The sequence below is a fragment of the Helianthus annuus genome, chromosome 17 (genome assembly GCF_002127325.2).
Source record: "Helianthus annuus cultivar XRQ/B chromosome 17, HanXRQr2.0-SUNRISE, whole genome shotgun sequence".
NCBI lineage: Eukaryota > Viridiplantae > Streptophyta > Magnoliopsida > Asterales > Asteraceae > Helianthus > Helianthus annuus.
The window spans coordinates 24,591,957-24,597,007 of NC_035449.2; the positions used below are offsets into that span (position 1 = coordinate 24,591,957).

Here is a 5,051-nt window from a genome sequence, read left to right on the forward strand (position 1 = left end):
ATACAAGTATCCAAACTTGTTGGGTCTAAATAACATTCTATTCCGGTCATCGCTTAATCTAGCGTATCGTACCGCTTTAGATACTTCAAGCAAGCCGGTCTAAGTCTATGACTTAAATAAGACCATTAGCATTCTGAATTTGGTTATATATTACCATCACTCCAGACTAGAGCCACCCAGTAAAAGCTACCTGCATTTAGATAGATTGGATACGACTGAGTTATTTTGCTGTGAATCAAGTATTAGCTCAGGTAAATACTTTAACTTATTTTCCCTTATACGGGCTTGGGATACGGTAGATTAATACCGCTTGGTCGGGTGTGGATCAATCAAATGCCGGATTGTGGCTAGTAAATCCACAAAACCTGTTTTGATACTGTTCTGTTGATGACTTAAACATTGGGGGTTAACGATCGTGTCCTGGATATATCCTTGGCTCATTCATTTGTAAATGGCCACAATAAATGCGCAGGGTGTAGGCATACACCGAAAAGATGCCAATAATAAATTATTACCCACAAGTTGGGGATAACTCCGTTATGGGTTTTAAAAGTGGTGTGTCATTTAATCATGTCTCAGTCTTTGAACTGGGCCCCAGATGTACGGTAAACATGTAATTCAGTATACAAGATTTTTAATAAGAATTGTCCCAAGTTTTAAAAGGTTTTGTGCCTTGTGCACTTAAATCAATTTTCATAAACTCTTTTCAAATGAGTTGGTTAAATTGTATTTACCAGTGAAAACTGACGTATTTTAAAAAGGCTAAGTGGCAGGTACTACTCGTAATAGGCTGGGAGTTGCTCGGAGTCGAAAAAGAGGATCTTGCAAATCCTTAAAGATGCCATAAAGTCTGCAAAGCTTCATTTTAAACATAGTAATGATCCTCCTGTGGATTTGATATTACAGACTCGTCTTTAATAAATACTGTGATTTTTTCAGACATTGAGTTTGTAATAATATTTTTATATTCCTAGACTTCCACTGTGCTATTCTGTGTATGTTGACTATGATGATATCAACTACGTCACGACTCCCCACCGGGCCCACCGATGACATGTGCAAATATTGGGGTGTGACAAATAATCATTTAATCATAAGCAAAAATTATTTTAAATGTACATTTAATAATCATTTCTTTGTGTTTAATTTAACTTTATATTTCTTTTAATACAAACCTATAATAACCCGCAGCTGATTGTATGAATTTCAAACTACTGTGATTAGACTAAAATATAAAGCGAGAATTAAAGTATATCACTTCAAAATTAAAAATTCAAAATTTCAAAATTAGAGTAGCAAAAAAACATACTTTAAACGATGTTGGAACAATGATGCTGGAAACAACCGTAGAACAATCATCATCATCATCTGCTTAGATCATTCACAATCAAATCATTTAGTCATAACTCAGATAAAAAAAACTTTAGTAAAAATCAAAAACAAAAACAAAAACAAACATAATCATATATATCACATTACCATCATCAAGGCAAACCACATATCCCCAAAATTTGTTCTGAAAGTGGGTCAGCGAGAGCTTCCGTTTTCTCTTATCCTTTATGAACAAATGTCGAGTATTGAGAAGAAGGGATTTGAGGGAGAGATACATTAGAAATGTGGTTTGAAAATAAAAAAGAAGAGAATACAAGAATGTAAATATGAAGAGTGAAATGAGAATATAAATCAGTTTATATAAGAAGATGATTGACAAAAGTGAGTGAGTGACATGCATTAATTGAAAATTACATATCCCCATGCATTTTGAATTTCAAATTACCCGCAATTTCAAAACATCTGTGTAACGCTCCGCGTTTTCATAACTTTCCATATTTAGAAACTGTGGTTCATACCTCTATTTTTTGGAAACTTTGTATCTTTGTAATTCGTCGTTTCGTTTTAATCATCGAAAAAAATCCTTATCTTTAATTTAATTCGTTCTTAAATATGGTTATCCATCTATCTTCCGATTATATTTAATTAATTAGATTAATTAGTATTACTATTTAGAAAGCTTATTTTTATTATAATATAGTTAGTCTCGTTAAACTTTAAAGTTAGAAAAGGATACAAACAAACCCGGTTAATTTAATTGTAAAGATCAGTTCTTTTAGAATAAACGTATAACCTAGTTAGGTTGTCAACCATGTTATATAACTTAGCTAATTTATTTAAACCCTTCAAAGGTTAGGGGTTAAAATGGTCTTTCCTAAAAACTGAAAATGCAACAAACCCTAACCTCTTTTATAAACAGCCGTTCCCTCTTATTTCCCTTATCCCTCCCTCTCTCTCGTGAATACATAAAACAAAACAAACACTGAAGTCCTTTTCCCTCTCACACAGCACAAATCAAAGAAACCCCCCCACCCACTCGTTTCTTCTCCGGTGAGACCACCGGCGGAACCGTTGCCGGTATACCGCCCAGCCGCACCCCCTTCTTCTCCGACGCGACACCGCTACCCCCTTCATCTTCTCCGGTCAGATTTACGGCAGACACCATCAACCGCCCCCCTGTTCTTGACTAATTGAACCACCGACTACCACCCCTCTAGTGGTGGCACGCAGCGACGCGAGAGAGAGAGGAGACGAGAGAGAGAAGCAGGTTAGAGATGGAAGTTTAACGGCTGCAACAGTGGTGGCACTCGATAGAACCGTCGGCGACGGCGCCGCCGTGACGGCAGCGGTGGTGTTTCGACTCCGACGAGGCAACTGGTAAACCCTTCACCTTCCTACATTTCGGTTCCTTTCTTTCGATCTAATGTAGGTTAATACTGACAATGTTCCGTTTGTTCGGGTCGAGTCTGGTTCGTGTTTCGACTCAGTTTGGTTTGGATCTTGGCTCAGCTTAGCTCCGATTCAGTTTTGGTTCTCGGTTTGTTTCGACTCACGCAGTTCGGTTCAGATTCGGATCGATTTGGTTCAGATCCGGTTCAGTCGAGTTCAATCGGTAATCCCTCATTTCTTTTCTTTCAGTTGGTTACTACCATTTTCGTTAAATCTGATGAACGGTGGTTTGATTCTTATTTCGGTTCAGCAGGTTCGGTTTGATGCCCGGGTCAAACCTGGTCAAACTTGGTCAACTGAGGTCTCGATGCACTTGGTAGTTCAACGACGTAAATATTCCAATTATATTGTTTTATACCTCTCGTTAACACAAAACCGCTTTATATATATATATATATATTTGTTTTTTTTTGTTATAAAAGAATACATAGAAGTATGTATAATTATATGTTGTTTTGTTGTTGAATTTTGAGATTTATATCGACACTTTGGTTGTCGGGATCGCCCAAAAACAGAGGAAACTCTACCCGTTTTTCGTAAGATCCGTGAAATAAAACGTGTAAATTTTATAAAAACAAAACCTATCAATTCGACTAATTTTTTTTATCTAAAATAGATATAAATGCATAATTATATTTATTTTTGGACAATATATCAACAATACTTTTGAAAGAATTAATTTTAAAATATTACCTAAACTATATAAAATATACGTATTTGTATTTATATATATACAAATTTATATTAACTAGTTACACTTTATATTCCGCTTCAAATCCTCCGTCGTAATCCCGATTACTCATACACCTACGTTTGCCCATATAGGGTGACCTCGGTGTTCCACCCTCCAAATCTTTTACGCTCGTCAACACTTGGATAATCGGAAGACTTAGCAATTATGTGAGTATACTCGAACCCATTTTTACTTTTAACACTTTGGGTGCAACATGTATTCCATATTAAACGCACGTGACACTTGAAACTTATTTGAAACTTACTCTATCCATTTAAACATGAAACATGAAACTTGTGAATCTTGAAACTATTTTGTGCTATGTGAACGTTTAATTCTTGTGTGTAGTTCCGCCTTAACAATAGTAGCGCTATAGGAGTAATGCACCTCCCCGTTAGTCTTTGGGGTATTGTTAGGAGGAGACATATCAACCTCCCGTGAAACTTTGGGTTAGGTACTTTAACGCATTGGGAAACTTGGGCTATCACTTGGACTACGTAAACTAGCATGGTTGAAACTATTTTAATATGTTCGTGTTGGATATGAGTTTTTATTCTATTATGCTATGTAAACAAACTTGTATACTCGCTCTTTGCTTTTGCATTGAAACTCTATTTTAATACATGTTGCAGGTTGACAGTCAAGATGTTGAAGAATCAAGTTAGGATGGCTAGATACCCATTTTAATAATAAACCATGTTTGTTGCAATTTGTCTTTATTTGAATCAATGTATTTGAATTTAGTCATTTATGAAATTTGATTTAATCTATATTGTCACAAATAGTGTTATGATGCTTTTGAGCGATTTGTTCGTCTCACCCCGATGTTTCCGCCATCGGTTGGGGTGTGACAATCTGCTAATGTATACGTTTGCCAAAGTAACCATCTGCTACTTTCTTGTAGATGGGCTGTGCTTTGCCCTTTGGAATGTGGGCCAGACCTTTAACATTTGAATACACAAGGCAGTGCTTTGAAATTAAATTAAATGTATTTTAAAGTGATTTATATATTCAGGTTTATGATGTAAAAATGACATAAGAAAAGCCTTGTTGGACAACCTCTCCAGCTGACACATCAGCTTTTCTTATGTCACTCAGATTTCTCCTTTTATAGAAAGTATATGTGTGTATATATATATATATAGGGTCAGGATTTAGAGAAAACGGTGAAAATTATGAGAACGGAGAGAACGGTTATGGATCGTCATATCAAAACAAGCTATGGACTAGATGACGCGGTGGCGTTTTCGTAAATAACATCACTTTTATTAGTGTGGCGCCCTTCATTAAGGGTAAAAAAGTATTTTGACTTCTCTACACAAAACGCCAAACTCATGAATAAAACGCCATTAAAATTCCCGCGTAACCTACATAGCACACATCATCCTAATCTAAACGCCATTAGATATAAAACACCGAACTTTGTTTTTAAACGATAAAGCTGAACAAACAGTAATTGAAACGACGGGACTTAATTACTAGCATTTATTATAATAAAATCTTGCCTAAAACATCCTATATATACAACATCTCAGAC

General features: G+C 35.8%; 1 long non-coding RNA gene across 1 annotated transcript; it reads left to right on the top strand.

Moving 5' to 3' along the window:
- The first annotated feature begins 2,297 nt into the window (after positions 1-2,297).
- Positions 2,298-4,195, top strand: LOC110925554. The gene is made up of 4 exons (XR_002584552.2): positions 2,298-2,944; positions 3,035-3,110; positions 3,607-3,681; positions 4,147-4,195. It is a non-coding gene; the product is annotated as an uncharacterized LOC110925554 (long non-coding RNA).
- Positions 4,196-5,051: the final 856 nt, after the last annotated feature.